The sequence below is a fragment of the Carlito syrichta genome, unplaced genomic scaffold (genome assembly GCF_000164805.1).
Source record: "Carlito syrichta isolate Samal-C Ts95f unplaced genomic scaffold, Tarsius_syrichta-2.0.1 Scaffold305469, whole genome shotgun sequence".
Lineage (NCBI taxonomy): Eukaryota > Metazoa > Chordata > Mammalia > Primates > Tarsiidae > Carlito > Carlito syrichta.
The window spans coordinates 239336-258357 of record NW_007249565.1 but is presented as its reverse complement, the minus strand read 5'-3'; the positions used below and the strand labels follow the sequence as shown (position 1 = coordinate 258357).

Sequence of the window (19022 nt, the reverse complement as noted above, 5' to 3'; positions counted from 1 at the left end):
TGCAGAATCTTTGCCCCCTTATTAGCTGACATCTACCTTCTTTTCCAGGTAGCTGTTTTTAATATTATATGAACTGACTTTGGCATCAAAAATTAATAAAGAAAGCCAAAGTATTAGCTGAGAAAATGGGGTCAGAGCATGGAATAAACAAATATAATTTGCTAAACAATTGATTAAGACAATCTTATTTATATGACTATCTAGCAATATAAAATAATGGAATGCTGGTGTTAATTTCTATTTTTTAAAAAAAGTTTTTAATTTAATTTAAAATTTTTTAAAGTGAGAAAGCAGGATTTATCGAGAGAATAGAAAAGATCCCACAGTGGGAGGCAACCTGAAGGGGTTGCCCAATTTCTATTTTCATCTGACAAAACATTCTAAAAAATATTTGGTCAGAGAAAGGGTTATAGTCAATTTTCTGTTGCTATAACAGAATACCACAGACTGGGAAATGTATAAAGAATAAGTGCTTATTTTGCCTGTGGTTCTAGAGGCTGGGAACTCCAAGAGCATAGCACTGGCATCTGGTGAGGATCTTGTTACTTCAGGTCATGGTGGGAAGCAATGCATAATGAGACTAGAACAAGCATGCTAACTCAAGTCTCTTTTTCTCTCCTTATAAAACCACTAATCCCATCATAGAGGCCACACCCTGATGACCTCTTCTAATCCTAATTGCTTCCTAAAGGCTCCACCTTCAAATACCATCCTTATATAAATTTGAGAATTAAGTTTTCCACAAAAAATATGGGGAACGCATTCAAACCATAGCAGAAGACTAAGAGGAATATCTCTAATCTTTTGTTAAATCTACTTTTGTCTTGATAAAACTGAATTCCAAGGCAGCCATTGGCTGTCTTTTGGAATATAATTTACAAATTTATTTTTCACAATGAAGATCATAAGTGTAGTAAGATCTAAGGAAAATTAAATTGGGGAAATTAGACTATGCAGGATCAAAGACATATTTATGACAATTTTCCATTCTAAAGGGAAATCTTATTTAATTTTTGCTCAGAATAATGCGATTATGTTCTGAGAGATGATTGTCTAACATGAATGCCCTGGTGATTATGACTTACTCTACATTAGCTGTAACAAGTCATGCTGAACTGACCCAAAGGTGTAGCAGTATTAGTCAGTTCTTATTTAAAATATTCTCATGTTTTCAATTCACCAGTTCAACGTTCACTGCGAGCTCACTGTGTACTGAACATTATTCTAAAAGACGAGAAATAACAGAGTGATATAATATAGTCCCTGACCTCAAAGAGCATTCAGTCTGATGGGAGAAATCGAAAGGAAACAGATGACTAAAACTATTTGATCAATGCAATGGTGGAAGGAAGGGTAAAAGGAGGGGCCCAGAGGAGGAAGATCTCTTAAAAGCTGTGAGAGGAAACTCTGGAAAGTTTTGAATAATCTGAAAAACAGATTCTTCAAAACAGAGAAAAACAGAGAGACGGGTGATCCCAAAGTAAGTAACAAGTAAAGGCCAGAGTATAATGAGAGCACAGTGCAGCAGTACAGTGAGAGAGCCACCAACAATATGGGAGTCCTTCCATGCTTAGAAACTGAGAAAATTAGAAGAACACAACAAAAAAGACTGGCCATGCTGCAGAAAGGGATGAGGAATTGCACAGAATACTGGAAGCCCAGTCTCACCTGGCAACGAAGGTACGGACTGAGAAACGGCCACTGAGCCTAGAGATACAGAAGTCATTGCCTCCTTTGACAAGAGTGAATGAAATAAATGTAGGTAATGAAAACCTAACAATGAGTGTAAAAGAAAAGAGGAGAAGAAACGAAAACCACAAGTATACATGAGTATTTTGTGAAAAGGGGTGATGTCTTGAATGATACTGTGTTGTCATGGGAATTATACCCTAGAGAAGGAAATAAGATAAAAATACAAGGAGAGAAGATAAGTGAAACCACAAAGGCAAAGGCCTTCTGTAGACAACATGGCATAATATCCAGTTCAGAAGTCTAGAAGCGGTCCCATTTGGAGCAAGGACTCTTCATCCATTTTCACAGGAGGGAGAGAAGAAGGAAATGATGGGGGAGGGACTGGTCTTTAGACAAGGTTTGCTGCCCCTCTTGGTCTCAGTTACTTCAGTGATAATATTTCTTGCCCTGCCTAATCTGCAAGTTGTATTGGGGAATCAAAAGCGCTTTGGGAACTACTGTGCAAAGCATATTCAGTTTGAAAAACAAACATGAGGCATTGTAGAAGAAGAAAATGACCAAGAACTTCCCCTACCCTCCACAGAAAACCAACAGGGAACTCAGTCCTGGGAAATGCTACCAGGTAGTGTTAGGTGAAGAGAGAAATGGGAAAAATCTCATTAAGATAATGAACCTGGAAGCTCTTTTTAAGCACTAACTCTTTTCTAAATTAAGGGATTAGCATGATGATTGCAATACTGTGTTACTTGTGCCCATTGACCAGGACATGAATACAACCTGCAACATCTTGCTGTGCTCTCAAATGTCAAAAGTCAGTTTCTTGACAAGTTGCATGATATGCCTGTCACCTTTGGGAGAGTCAGACTCCTCATCCAATAAAGACTCCATGAAGAGGAGGTTGCTGAGATGCTCACAGCTAGGTCAACCATACACATTTTGCTTTTTGAAATATTGCCCTGCAAGAGACAAAGATCTCGCTTGATTGGAAACAGATTTGCAGATCCAAAACAACAATTCTATAAAAAGCCTCAGTCATCCTATTCCAACCACTAAAGTTAAAAGGAAAATATCATGCCTGTGCTTCAGACATGCTTCTTACTCAGCAGTTAGCTCCTCACCACCCCTTCCACTTGGGCCAAAGGGACAATCTGTCCCCAACAGCCTAAGAAGCCTTTTTGTTGTTTTGCAAACTTGCAAAAAAAAAAAAAAGACATCAAGTGTTTGGCTTTGTGAGAAAAGAGACTGTAGTGAACATTTTCACACATGTTCTTCTCCTTGCATAAATTTTCAGTGTTGCACTCTTCCAGAGATTAGGGGGTAGGCATATGAGTTGAAATCCTTCAATCCCATATGCCTTGGTAGTTTAAGCCAGATTAACAACTGTCGTTTTGCTTCAATTCTGTAGATACACAGTGGTTCTCCACACCACCGTTGTAAGGACTACTGCTGAAATAGATTTTAGACTAAAAAAGTCATAGTTTTCCCACATGGTTGTTAACCTTTTTAAGAAAATCCTTTAGCTATGATTATTTTGGCTTCTTTTACTTTGTTTGCCAAAGTCTCTATATACCTATTGTTGGTGTTCAATAAAGCCAATTGGCTGATAAACAGTAACTTTCATTTCCACAGTGCTGTTCAAAGCAGTAGGGAATATCACCTAATTGAATATTCAGGTTGATTCCCACTAAGATTAAATGGATAACTCCATGTGGTTGATAAGAAAACTGAGGATTTCAGATGTCTAGAGTCTTGTCCTTGACTAGTAGTCTAGTTTAATTCTTATTAAACTGGAATGTAATTCTGTACATGGTTCTCATTTTTCCTTTGCCTATACAAATTGTGTACTTCAACAAGAACAAGAATATCTCCTTAGTCATAAACAAACTGGTTCATAGTTTCCTTGCTTTTCCTTCCAATTTATTTGATTTCTCTTGGCCCATACTCTTTTTTTAATTACAAATTGCATGGTGAATAATCACGTTGTGGTGTTGACACTTTTTCTGTTATTGTCTTAATATTCAGTAATAACTTTTTAGATATTCAATTCTTAGTCTTGTCCTGAAGGTAGAAATCATATCTTCCTTTATTCTATAGAATTTGAGAAGTACTTGACACATAATAAACATTCAAATGTATTTATTGTTTGATTCCACTCCTCTTTTTACTGCCTCATGCTGATGAACCTTCAAATAGCCACAGAGGAGACAACTGAGACTTAGATGCTTTCTTCAGCCCCCTTAGTTATATAAGTGATACAGACTGGAATTTCTATCCTTTCATTCTCAAACCAATGCTTTTATTATTTCCTCTTGTCTCTGCGGTGAATTAACCCACTAAGGTTGGGTACTTAGCTATTCTCTGGACTCCTCTATAACTTCTGCCTTGCTAAATAAACATAAGAGAGAGTTTGATCAAAGGCGTTGTCATCAGGAGTCTAGCTCCGATAACACCCATCACTAAGCTAAAGAAAGCTGTCTGCGTCCAATGACAATGTCACGGATACCCTGGCTGTCTAAATACTGAGAAGTCTCTGGTAAATTCAGCGAGGGGCCCGTGAAAGACTCAGGAAGTTTCCTGGCAAGCTCTTCATGCTCTTTTCAGCAACTTTGGCCCCCAGCACTCTGATAACCAAGACAGGCAAGAAGGGGTGAGAGAGTCAGAGCTGAGGAATCCACAGCCGATGGGCCATATGGAAATGTTTGAGGATTAGGAGCCATGCCACATATGCTCAGCTCACTCTGAGTGAGGCATGTATCCCCCTGCAGTGAAGAGGAAATGGTCTGCAGTGACTCACTTCGGAGGAAGCGAACACGGCCTGAGTCAAACCAGCCTCATCTTCGTTCTCTCCGGAAGTGGGCGTCTGTGACCACTCATCACAAAGGAGCACATGTCGGTACCATTTGTCCTAATAAAGCTAATTTCAGAGAGGACTGGGGGAAAAGACCCTAAGTCAACAGGGAACGTCCAACATAATGGATACCCTACCATAGACTAGGTGCGTTGCATATTTATTTTATTTAATCCTTATAACACACCCATAAAGTTGTCATTATCCCCATGTGACTGATAAGAAACTGTGGGGTCATTAAGATAAATAATACACACAGAAGGTTGGAAACAAACAGTGACAAGCGTGAAATTTGAACTCAGGTCTATTTCTGTGGTTCAAAGCTTATGATCTCTCTATTCTGCCAAAGATCCAAAGATGTGACTATCCAGCAGTGTCCAGTCAGAAAAGCAGAATCATAAGCAGTCTGCATATGTATATAATAAGGGATTTATTGTAGGGGGTTGATCTTGCCAAGTTGTAGGGTTGGTGAAGGAGTTTCTGTAAGGCTACTGTCTTTGCATCAAATGCTGCTCCTTGAAGCTGAGCAGGGAGATGTTAGGGAGGAAAAAATGGATTGAAGTAGAGGAAACAAGGACAAGGTGGAAGCCATAAGCACAAACCAGAATGCATTAGGATGGGCTGAAATGTGTGTAAATTCTTGCTACCTCTGACCTTGAAGAATCAGGTGTATAGAAGATGGTGACACCTTTGGTCATGGAGATAAGCATACGGTCCTGGCCCAGGAGATGGAGAAGCTGGGGAAGGAGCAGGGGAAGCTGGAGAAGCTGATGGTCCAACACAGGTAAGTGACATCTGTGTCTTCTACAAAATGATATTGGCACCCTACTGCACAAGAATCTCTATGGTGGTCCACACTAATCAGAACCATGTTAGAAAAGGAATTCTGGAGAATGAAAGTTTAGCCAGGTGACACCTTACAAAGCCACCATTTGGTATTTGTGGTAACAGGGCTCTGATCTGGTCCTAAGTATCTTACCCGGACCACACTGGAGGTCAATAAACTTGATGTTCTAGTAGCCCTTCTTAAATCCTGAAATAGGTCCTGAATCCTCTCATTTTGTGTTGTAACATGCTGCTTTGTTTTTCAATCCTGTTTCCAATGTCTCTGGCTCCTGTCACCTGCCTAGAATTTTGCACTTAAACTGTTCTATTTCCCCCTCATACTAAATCAATTTCTCCTACTAAACCCCCATTTGCTCTTGGATGACAGAGGCTTTGGGCTATTATTATTACTGTTGTTACTGTTATTTTTATCCTTCAAGGGCTCCAATTCCTGAGAGACATTGTGATCAGCTCTATATGTTGGTGTTTGCTTTATTTTCCCATTGCATTAAATAGAGAGAGCCTGCAAGGAGCAGAATGCAATGACGCTCCAGGGTACCAGTTTATACAGAAGAGTACAAATCCCACTTGCACTTCACAGAGGAACGAGTTTAAGATACAGTTTTTATAAACAGACCCTTGGATCTCGGGAAGGGGATTTGAAAAGTCAAACACGCTGAGGCCATGACTATAAAAGTAAAATTACAAGGCTCAGGAACCTTTCCAGAGACAGACTTATTTCAAACATTGCTATCTCGTAGGTGTTATTCTTAGCAGAACACGGGTTCACGTCAGCTTTCATTTCAACATCCAGCTGGGACAGGAGTCACACGACAGCTTCATTAGGCTGCCGAGTTCATTACGACACAATCCTGCTTTTTCCTCTAGTCGTATCACGATCTCTGAACCCACCCCTTCCTCTCTCTCATATGTTTCTTTTGTGGATTTGTGTATTTAATCAGTAAAAATGGATTAGGGTCTTACATTCTCTGTCGGGTACTGTGCTAGGTCCAGAGACTACAAAGGTGGATAAGACAGAGTTGCTACCCTCAAGGACTTACAAATAAGATAGAGAGCAGGTAATCCAACTCACTTAATGTGCTTCAGGGGCTACTGCAAAGTCTGGATAAATGATCAAAGGGAACATACAACAGGGAAAAAGAAATTCCCTGTAGGGGAAGAAGGGTAGAGAAAAGCCTTCGCTGAAGAGGAAACATTAGGCAAATGCTCAATGATTGGACAACTGCATTGAGTCAGACACTTCTCACACTCTGAGACCTTCTGCTTAGGATTTTGAGGCTCTGTCGATGCATTCTCAAGTCTGTGGCGATGTGACACACCTAGGCACTTACATTGGCCTTCCTTCATTGTCTTCTACTATTCTTCTGCCCGGACTTAGTAAGGTTATGGGAGAAGCCTGTGTTCAAATACTAACCCTGCACTTTTCTAACAAGTTCCCCTGAGAATGTTGTCTAACTTCCTTGTGTTTTGATTTCCTCAGATGAAAAAGGGGGTCAATAATAGTGCCTACCGTATGGGTTTGTTGAAAGGATGAACAATGTGTAAAGCTCTTATAATGTTATTCGCATCCAATAGTGCTGTAGAAATGTTTATTATGCATAAGACAACTTTTTCTTAAGTTTGATGAGGAAACGAGAGCAGTGTTTTAGAATTAAACTTTCTGCTATTCTCTCACTTCCAAAATTGGAAGATTTCTAAGAAGCATTGTGAATCTGGGCAAGCCACATAATCTCTTGGTCTTTAGTTTGCCTATCTATACAAATTATAAGCTCCAATAATACCTACTATGTGTCAGGCATTCTTTAAATACTTCATAGGCACCATCGCAATAGCCCAATAACATAGATTATATTGCTTTCTCATTCTTATGCAAATGAAGAAAATGAGATACAGGTTTCCACATGCAGAAGCCATGAGCTTAACCACTCCACCACCCTCTCTCTGAGAGGCTAATCTGCCTTTGTGCCTTAGCCCACTTGAGGGGTCTCTGTACATAATGATTTATATCATGATGATTTACATCATTCAATCCCCTCACACACAAACATCAGAAGTATTTTTGTCTTATGCAAACTAACAGAGGTGAAGCATGCCCTGTGTAACAAAGTTAATAAGCAGGAGATGTCATATTTGCACCTAGGCTTATCTTAGTCTGACACACGTATCTTTATCCATTGAGTTCTACTATTAATCTGCAGATAGAGGGTAAGGGAGGGAAGGTGATCACACACACACCACACTCACATACACACACATACACACACACACTCCATCCTCAAATAATTCTGCAAGTAATCCCAGGAGACTTACAGGGTCTATCAATGCCATTCATGGAACTAAGGCCTCTACAATGTGCTTTCATTCCAACTTTTACACAACTTCAACCCAGACCTTTTGTTAAGCTTTACTCTACTGATTTTGCTAGGAAGCAAAAGGCATATTGGTGAGGATTTCTTCACATGAATCACATGGCAACAGAGCGTGTCAGCTCAGTTCTCTCTTCCACTTCTTATAAGGCCACAAGTCCCATCATGGGAGCCACACCCTGATGACCTTATCTAATCCTAATAACCTCCCAAAGACCCCATCTTCAAATACCATCAACATGTGAATTTGAAGACTAAGTTTTCAACACATGAAATTTGAGGGACACATTGAAACCATAGCGATGGGTGCCAGGCAGAAGAAATGATTTCTGGAAAGATAGGAAGGCGATGCTCTCAATGAGAGAAAACTTAGTGGAAAACAGCGTGGGTGATGGTTCTCATCAAGGAGGAGATACCCAGGGATGCTGGATCCCTAAATTTTAGGATGCATTTTTCCTCCAGAAAACATGTATTAAACCACAGGTTGCCAGTATGACCAGTGATGTAGATTTTACAATCCTAAGTAGACTTCATTTTTATTACATTTCAAGTATCCATCTCCCCCTGGCCTCATGCATAATTAGTCATGGGGCCATCCAGAGAGGGCAAGATTTCAAAAGGCAGGCAAGGGAAGTTGACAGGAAAAGCCTAGGCAGGACTCAAGCGAGTAAGCAGGGCTCAAGCGAGGAATGGTGAGTGCCTTGCATAGCTTAAGTTTGAGAGCTGGTATGTAGGAGAGGGGAGTGTAGAGGAAGCTAGTCAGAAAAGCAGGCTGGGGGTTTTCATGTAAAGGTTGTAGTAGAGGAACCTGCCTTGAGGTTCTCCAGACGGTATAATTCCTTAAACCTGGAGTAAAGCAACCAGCTATGCTTGAGGAGTGAAACTCACTGTGTCTTGCAGAATGGACTGGATCAAGGCAAGAGACAAACTGAGTAGAATGCCATAGACCCTGAGACAAGGCAATGGTGTTGACAAAGAAGAGGAAGCAGGGTCAAGTCCCATTTGGGCAATTATTTGATATTATCATATTAATGGCTAATACAAAGATATCTTCTTGGCCTCCAGGACGACTATTGTCTGGGCGTGTCCTTCTTTAGCCTGTATGTCAACCCCAGTCACTGCCATCATCTGTGTTCCGACACTCTCTGCACCACCACGACCCTCTTGACAGATGAAAACATCAATTCTGAGATGTTACTGTTACTACACCGCTGGTCATACCGGCAACCTGTTGGTTTGTTGTCTCAATTCAAAGCAGGTTACTTTTAGGCCTTTGGGTCTTAAACATTTTACGACACTGCCTCCCAAATTCCATTGAGGATGAACTGAGGTAAACTTCTAGGGAAAGGCAAAGCTCATACGCTAAGGCAACGAGTTGGTTAGCAACCTCTTGTGTAAAGAACCAGACAGCAGATATTTCAAGCTTTGCCGTCATGCATTCTATGTTGCCAACACTTTACCTTTGTAGCATAAAAGTACCCACAGACAATACATAAACAAATGTGTCGCTATTTTTCAAGAATCCTTTACACACACACACACACACACACACACACACACACACACACACAGCAGAAGGCCAGATTTTGCCATTAGATTTAGCTCACCAACCTCTGAGCTAAGGTCAAAAATATAGGAAGAAGGTCTCCTTTGGATGTTAAAATGGTATAGCTAAGATGGTGAATTGCTTAATTAGATACAGAGGCATCCCATCGTCTGAGAGATAGAAATTCAGATCGTAAAAAAAAATTCTTAGACTTCGTCTAATCTGAGGGTTCTAAAACTGGATAGATTGGCTGAAGACCAGTAATATAAGGGAAAGACTAGGGGCAACAGGCTATGGGGCTTATTGCTTGATAAAACAAGCAGAGAACTGAGAGGACATACCTTTGACCTATTGTTTTGTCATGCATGTGATACTCTCTGCCATGTTATGATGGGGCAGAAAGAAGCCTTCCCAGATGCAGTTTCTTGACCTTGGACTTTCCAGCCTGCAGAACTATAAGAAATGCATTTATTTTTAAAATAAAATTACGATGTCTCTGGTATTCTGTGATGGCAACACAAGGTAGACGGAGACATCTTTCTTCCCATGAAGCCCTGCTCTGTAGTGTGGAAGGAGTTGTGTTTTGCCTCAGGATGCTGGAAGCAGGCGATTTGTTTCTTGCCACAAAAATTAAGACTAAACTGTTGATTGCCTCTTTTCAGAAAAAAAAATGTAAGATGGGCCTATGTGTTTAGCAGGTGGGCATCTGGACAAACGAAGGAGGATAATCATCTTTTGTTCAAAAATTAAAATAGGGGAGATGGGGCAAAAGGTGTAAAGGACCCTCCCTCCTTGTCACCTGAGTCTGAAAATCACCCCCAAGCTTCCACCCCTTCTACTTCTGCGAGAAAGTTTTGCACTAGTGAATCTGCTTGGCAGGTAACAGGCTACCCATCCACCAGCTGCTGCCTTGGCAAAAGGCGCATGGCTGTCGCCATGGCAACTCACAGGCAGGCAAAGGGCGCACAGGCCTGGCTGGAGGCCAGGGTAATCTGATGGCACTGGGCTTTGTTAATAGAAAGAGAAAAGCAGGCCAGAGCCACTTGCCTCTGCCTTTGCCAGTGAAGGCTGGACGGGAGCAGGGTGCAGAGCTAATTAACCGTTGGGACCAGCTGTTGGCTGTCGCCTGCCAAATCTGACAAGTGGCCCAGGGCTCTCTATTCCTAACCCTTGTCATCTTCCAGGGAGGCTGCACCCTGGGGGAACAAGGGTCTTTTCTCAATGATGTCATCTGAGTATTTGTAGAATTTCCTCATGTGGGAAAGTTCTCTGGCAACGTATTAAGGGATTTGACTTCCCTCTGAAGACCCCTTGGCCTTGGCCTTTTGAATTTTGAAGAAAGATTTTTTCTAGATGAGAAACAAATATGGGGTTATAGGAGGAGGCGGGGTGATGAGGGGGATGGGTTATCCATGTGTTAGGTCATGTGTTGTATTTGGTTCCTAATCAAAGGCAGCTTTCATTCAGGGAGAACTATTAACATTTAAAATCCCATATCAGAGGAAACAAGACAAGGACTATCTTTAATCAGTAAAAATGGATTATCTTGGAAAGACCATGTCACTGGAGAAAGAGATGTAAGGTACTGAGTGTCTACTGCATGTATGACAAAAAGCTCATGTACACAACATTCTTGCAAAGTGGGTTCCATGACCACAGTTGTACAGATAAGGAAACTAAGTCTGCAAGGTCAAGGAGCTTGCCAAGTTTACACAGCTGAGCCCCACTGAGACTAAAGCCTAAATCGTCCAAAGGACATTTTTTTTTTATTGATCCACACTAAAGTTACCACAACTATACTCATAGTATTACTGACTTCCTGAAGAATATCTGGTTTAGGTGGAATACAACATCTGCAAAGGCACTGTGTCTTTACCAATATATGCATAGTGAGAGTTTTACAAAGGTAAATAACAATTTAGCTGTGCGTGACCTTTATTTAGGATAATAACAGTCCTACACTGAGTCCTGTGTAAGAAGTATGATATAAATATATCATACATATATATTATATGAAATATATATAAAATAATGTAATATATATAATAATGTATTGTATATATGATAAGGTTATATGTATATATATATATATATATGATAATGCTCTGAAATAGGGATACTAATCTCATTTTATTGATGAAGCAACTAAAGCTTAGAGAGCCTTATGAGAGCAAGTGGGGAAAAATTGCATAACAGAGTTGATCAAACTGGAAAATCTGGGACACTTGGTGGCTGCACTTCTATATATCCTTGGAAGGGGAGGCCGGGTTCTCATGATTTAGACATGGAATGAGGACATGAGTGAGAAGGGGAGTGAAAAGTACAAAGCAGGCTGACTCTTTGCCCCGCAAGCCCCACCCACATCCAGAAAACTTGAGGGACAGATCTCTAAAGCTGGCTAATCTTATTTTTTCCCAAATAGAAATAGTAATTCCATTGTGAAAGAGGTCAGGGAAGAATGGGGAAAGGTCATGACTGAGAGGGAGGGGCACTCTGTGTTTTTTTCCATGGCCTCTGCCTGGGATATTTACAGCTAACACACTGACACTACATGGAAGATGAGGGCTGAGGAAGAGAAGGGCAGAATTCACATTTACCGGGCACCTACTTCATGTCAACTTTTCTATCTCCTTCGTCTCATTCAATGCTTATGGAATCGCTATGAGAGGAATCATAGTGCCCATGACAGATGTGATAAAACAAGATGTACACAACAGTAAAGTGACTTAACAAGAAGTCACAACTTCTTGCCCTTAGTAATTGTTGTTTCCTGCTTTCCTGGGTACCACATATAGCTCCTGATATACAGTCATGTGCTGGTTAATGACAAGGACACATTCTGGGATATGTTTCATGAGATAATTTTATTATTGTGTGAACATGATACAACATAGAGAAACCCAGGTGGTGTAGCCTACTACACACCAAGGCTATGTGTAATAGCTTGCTGTTCTGAGGCTACAAACCTGTACAGTGTATGACTCTACTGAATACTGTAAGCAATTGCAGTATAGTGGCCAGTATTTGTGTATCAAAACACACACAGACATAGAAAAGGTACAGTAAAAATGTGGTATTATAATCCTATGCAGTCTGTCACTGACCAAAATGTTGTTAGACAGCACATAATTGCTGTTCCAAGCTCATGAGTGACAGCCAGTGAAACTGAGCCTGAATTAACCTGGACACAGGACACCAGAAGCCTAGAACAAACAGGAGTCAAGAAAAGATGCTGATCAGTAAAGTGGAGAAGTCAATTCCCTCTTTGGTTCAAAGAATCGATTTAGAAGCTGGAGATAATGCTGAGCCATGAACAAAGTAAATCTCAGGATGCATCAAGAGACAAAAAACAAAACTATGAATGAATTGCAAAGTAGATACTAAAGGCAAGATTCTTATGGACTGGTATGCAGGGGCAAAGAGCTGGGCAGCAGTTGGACTAAAGTTTGAATCTCAGTTTTGTTGCTTTTGACCTCAGGCAGCATTTGCCAAGTGTCAGGTTTTATGTATACAATCTGACAGAATCTTCCTAGAAACCCTATGAAATAGTGGTGATGATCTATCTTTATTTTAGAAGTAAAAAAAACAAACTGGGGTGGAGGGAAGTTGAGTAACTTTCCCAAGTTTCCTAAACTGGTTAACTATTGTTGCATAACAAATTACCCTGAAATTTAGAAGTTTACAATAATGCCTATTTATCACCTCACATTTTACGTGGGTCAGAAATTAGAATATGGCTGATCTGGATCTTCTGCTTCATATTTTGTGTACTGTAAGAAAATATCTGAGACTGGGATATTTATAAAGGAAAGAAGTTAATTTAGCGCATGATTTTGCAGACTGGGAAGTTCAAGGGTGTGGCCCTGACTTCTGGCAAGAGCTTTTGTGCTGCCTCAGAACTTGGCAAAGAAGGTCAAAGAGGAAGTGGACACATGCTGAGAGACCAAACCCAATGGGTTTCTTGACTGTATAACAAGTTATTCTTTCCAGGGAGAGAACTCACTACCATAAGAATGGCAGCAAGCCATTCATGAGAGATCTGTCTCCATAATCCACACACTTTCCCCTAGATCCCATCTCCCAATACTGTCACATTAGGGATAATATCCCAACATGACTTGAGGTGGGGGCAAACTCAAACCACAGCAGGGTGCAATGAAGGTCTCCTCTGAAACCGAGGGTTCATCTGAAGGCTTGATTGGGAAAGGATCTGTTTTCAGGTTAACTCACATGGCTGTTGGTGGGATTCAGTTTCCCCTGGGCTGTTATGACGGAAGACCCTAGTTCTTCACTGGCCGTTGGCTGGAGGTCACTCTCACTTCTGCCATAAGCACTTCTCTTTCATGACAACTTGTTTTATAATAGCCAGTAAGAGAGACAGCTAGTCAGAAAGAAGCCACAATCTTTTGTAGCCTATTCATCAACATGACAACCCCACTATATTGCCATGCTCTGCTGGTTAGAAGGAAGTTATTAAAGGGGAGGAGATTACAGAAGTCCATGAATACAGGAGGTGGGGAATCAATGGAGCTATCTCAGAGGCTATCAATATCAAGTTCCCCACCAGCAAGCAGCAAAGCTAAAACTTGATCATAGAGATTCTGTTTCCAGAGTCTATGCTTTTGACCACCAAGTTACATGGCTGCTCAGCTATGTATCCCTGTGACTTCAAGCTAAACCATTTATTCGTTAAAGTCTCCATTGTCTTTTACTAGAGAATATTTATTGACAATATTTGCATTTCAAGATTGCTTCTGAGATCAAATATAGTGCATACAAAATGTCTAACACGTCTGTAGTACTTAGTGTGCTGAAGGACATGCAAAATGAATGGAAGGAGTGACTAATATGGATATCACTGTTTAATCAGAGTAATCCAGCATAACTGAAGGGTGAAGAGGGATTAGAAAACTCCCATTTTATGACACAGGTGCTGTACTGCCCTTTGCTGGGTCATCCCTGGCACTCAGGATCTTCCTTCTGCTTGGAAGTCCCACTTGATTCCTAGGCTTTCCACTCTTCCCAATGAGTGGTGCTAAAGTTCACTTCATAATAAGATTTCCCTCAGGACTGAGATGTATCAACATCTGCATATATGGCCTGTCAATGGACCGTTAGCAAGAACTCAAGGCGAACTCTGTTCTTCCAGAACGTTCCTTCAAACTAACCCTCTCACTATTCATTCTGTCTTCTTCCTTTTCTCCCATTGCCTCCCAGAGTTACAGGAAACTCAAGTACATTCCTGTCTGTCTTCTGACTGACTTTATTTATTTCTTTTTTGAGTTGGAGTCTCACTCCATCACCCAGGCTAGAGTGCAATGGCATGCTCACGGCCACCCCAGCATCAACTTGCTAGGCTCCAGAGATCCTTCTGCCTCAGCCTTCCAAGTAGCTGGAACTACAGGTGTGTACTACCGTGCCTGGCTAACTTTTTTTTATTTATTGTAGAGACGAGGTCTTGCCAAGTTGTCTGGGCTGCTTTCTTACCCCCAGGTTCAGGCAATCCACTGGCCTGTAATCCCCTACAAAGTTCTGGGATTACAGGCTGAGCCACCAAGCCTGGTCTCTGACTGACCTTAAAGCTGTTTCCCTGCAGTACAACTGAGGCACGTGTACTGTTCTGCATAACCATCCTGAACAAAGTTTAGTTCATCTTGTAGAAGCTTTCACCACTCACTACTCTGCCATAGAGTACCAAAGAGTAACTAAGAAGACAGAAAGAGGGATAAATATGAAGGCACCAAAAGAATCAATATAAAATGCATAATGCTGAACTTCAAGAATATCTGACGTGGCAAAATAAAAGACAAAGCAAGAAGGAGATCTTTATAGGCTGCCTACTGTTCTATCCAATAGAGTCCTTCCAAATGAAACAGTCTTTTGCATTGTACCCCTAGAATAATAAACCAACATAAGACAAACATTTATGTTTAATATTTCTCTGTTGTACCAGGTCTCCCACACTTTGGGTTAAAGAAAGTGAAAAGAACACAACTCCTGGGTTGTAGAGAACAGCATCCTATGATATTGGAAATCTAGAACTAATTGGTCTTACCTGTACTAGTCTTATCCTCCATAGAACCCATTGGACTCTCTCAGAGATAGTTCCTCTATTCCTCATTCTCTACATTGCTTCTGGCACTCATCCCTAACATACTAAAAGGGATCCAGGTGACCAAAGTGACAAATAGAATTTTGGTTACTGCATTAGAATCATAAAGATAAAAATAACCACATAGATCCACAGAGCTTTAGCTTAACTTCTATCTCATACCTAATAATGACAAGAGACCTGGGTTCCAGTCCCGGTTGTCAAACCATCAATAATTCATTGCGTGGTTTTGAGTAAAACCTTTTCTCTTTCCATCAGGAATGAATTCCTTCATCTATCAAATGAAAAATCTTAATCATACTCTGTAAGCATTTTGGAATTGGAATCTTAGGTCAATTATTTCTTTACATCTATCATTGAGTTTTCTGTGTAAAATGTAACTTGAGGAAAACTCTGAGTCTGCACTCCAATCTATCCTAAATATGGCAAAGCCAAGCCATTTCCTGTCAAGTTTCCTTGGATGCATAAAAAAGCAGAGATTGTGACTTCTCAGCTAAAGTACATTTTTTTCCCCTCCAGACCTACTTGAGAGATAATGGGATGGGAACACTGTGTCAGACAAAATCAAAACGTACCACACAAGTGGAGCCTTCAGCTAATCCAAACAAAATGATGGGGGTGGATGGTCAAAGCTTGAACAATTTTAATGCAGGCATGAAGATAGGCCACACAGTAAGATCAGAATTCAAATAACCTCAGTTCACATGTTGCGTTTTAGAGTTCCCTTCACAAGCTCTAAAAAAGCTTCCAAATGTTTCATTTTGGGAAGCAGATGCCCCTGAAAATGAGGACCATCCCTCTATTGTCTTATCCTTTCTCCCTTCTTCAAACTTAACTGCTTGCTGCCCAGGACTAAGAATCCTGGCAGATAATACTTGCTCTGTAAAGAGAGTAAGAGGGACTTACTGGTTTGGCCTGGTTGTTCAAGGCTGAATAACAAGGGCTTGGGGAGTGCCATGTTCATGGGAGGGGCTGAGGCAGAAGGTCTCAAGGACAGACCAGACCATGCCATTGTTGGTCAGCAACTGCCTGAGGTACCACCCAATCAGCCAGACACACTGAGCACCTCCTTGACTTCAGACACCATCCCAGGTACCAAGGATGACACTGTGAGTAGAATGATGAAGTTTGTGCCCTCAGGAAACTTACTATCTTGCACATTTAGCTCAAGAAAAAAATTGAATCACATATGAGGAAAACATAGCTTGTACCTGTCAAAGTAGTGCCAGTTCACTTGTCCAAAGCATGAGGCAAGTTCACAAATGAACAAGAAGCTAGAAAATGAGATGTCGGCAACTTGTGGTGAGGTGGAATGTTATATAGCAGAACGAGTTTTTCGGAAGCAAGGCAGGGAAGAGCATGAGGAGGTTGGAGACCCACATCTTACGGAATGGACTGAGGGATCCAAGCTAGACTATTTCATTTGAGAGGACTCTATTGGATAGCACAGTGGACAGCGTATATAGACCTCCTCCTTGCTTTATCCTTTATTCCGCCATACCAGATATTCTTGAAGACTGAAATAATGCATTTGTATATTGCTTCTTTTGGTATCTTCGTATTTATCCCTCCTCCTCCTTCTTTTTAGTTACTCTTTGGTACTATTCTCCATGCATACTGTTCAAATAAAAGCCAAAAATATGTGTCATTTCTAAAATCTGGTCCAAGTGGCTTTGTGACTATATTTTCATGGATACTTTAATGTCAGGTACCATTTTTATAAGAGGTTTTAGTAAATAGGAATAAAAACAGAAGAAAGGGAATAAGATAAAAGATGAAAATTGTTGTCATCCCAAGAGTTTTGAAAGAGTTAAGGATGGTACACCCAGAAAATAAAAGGTTCGGTGCCAAAGCCCAGCAACTGCCTTCAAATAGCTGACAGGATGAAATGTGATTAAGGGACTAGTCATGTGAGGGTGGAGGGAGGGTAGTTAGCAGGAGAGAGCTATTGACCCAACCGGATGTAGAATATTTATATATAACGTATGATACTGTTGTGAGTTGACTCAGGAGGTATCATGCTTTTATGCAAGCATAGCTTGAAGAATCATGTGATTGACATCGAGGAGCCCTGTGATAAACACTACATGGACGACTCAGATTTCCCAGAAGTACTTGTAGCCCCAGCAATAAGCCTTTTTGTGAATAGCTTCAGTTCCATACAGCTACTTCACTCAAAGTTATACCCTTTCCAAGGACAACCAATATTCAATAACTGATCGACGTGGTAATATAAAGGCCTAGCCCAACTTTAAAGAGCTCTGGAGGGTCATTCTACCTCCTTCATTTCCCATGGTGTTAGGTAAGGTTTTTGAGATCGCCTTGTTCTTTTAGCTTGACTCCTTCCTCTGCCATTCTACATTTCCCCACCCTGCACCATCAGCAGGTATTGATTCCAAGGGCATGACTTAAAATTTTCTACATGCTTACTCTAACTCTGTCTCCGCCTGTTTCCCAGGAAACCAAGTCTATCTCATCATCTGATAGAGAGGACTAAATGCATATTTCCCCCCAAAATTCATATATCAAAATCCCACTCCCAAAAGTGATGGTAATAGGTGGGGCCTCTGCAGATGATTAATTTATGAATAAATGGGATTAGCAACCTTATTTAAAAAGTCCCTGAAGAGATCCTTCACCTTTCCCTATGTGAGATTACAATGACAAGAAGGAAGCTGCCTGTGAGGAAGACAAGAAGAAGACTGCCTTGGGCAGCAGTGTATATAAATGCCCTTCTCTTGGTCCCAACATGTTATTATCTTGAATGCTATGCCCTGCAGGCTGTAGGGTGCTCTGACAGTGAAGCTGGAGCCGTTGGAGCAATTCCTGCATTAGGTGAGGTGGATTGGACCTCTGATTTTGATATCTCACCAGATACCAAATGGGCCAACACCTTGACCTTGGAATTTCCAGCTCCCTGACAATGAGAGGTACATTTTGGTTGTTAGTAAGCCACATAGTCTATACACAGTTTTGCTATACAGCCTAAGTAGACTAAGACACGCAACCAACGTATCAAAGTAGAAGACATTGTCTTTTTTGGTAACTGCTATTAGCTGAACATCATTCAGAAGTCAAGGACTCTATTTTTCTTCCTGGCATTCTTTTTTTTTTTTTGAAAGTGGGAGTTTATTAAGAAGACAGAAAAGCCCCCGCAGCAGGAGGGAACCCGAAAGAGGGTAGCCCTTTTCTGGAATTCTTTAAAGGCTGAGTCCCTTCCTCCTTCTCTCTACCTTTTCTCTCTTTTTTTTCCTTCCCCCCTTTCCTTCTTCTCTCCCATCACTGACTTTTTTCTACTTGGTTCAAGATAACTGGGACTATCCTACTCAGTGATCTACCACAGAAACAACAATCTGAGTGCCACATGTTCTTACTCATAAGTGGACCCTGAATAATTATCATAATACTCTAAGAAAGGGATTGGTAGTGGCGGGACATCAGTAAGGGTGCCTGATCCTTATCCAGGCTAAGCAAGGTCCAATAAAAAATGTCACCTGTACCTAAAACACTTATGTACGCAATCCTTACTTGTACCCCACAACTTTATAATTTAATTTTTTTAAAAAGATTACTGGAACAAGATAAAAAACGTGAACTCTTAGACTGAACTAA

General features: G+C 40.9%; 1 pseudogene; it reads left to right on the top strand.

The window, feature by feature from the left end:
- Positions 1 to 4467: 4467 nt before the first annotated feature.
- LOC110595949 overlaps positions 4468 to 19022 on the top strand; it is a 45239-nt pseudogene continuing 30684 nt past the window's right edge.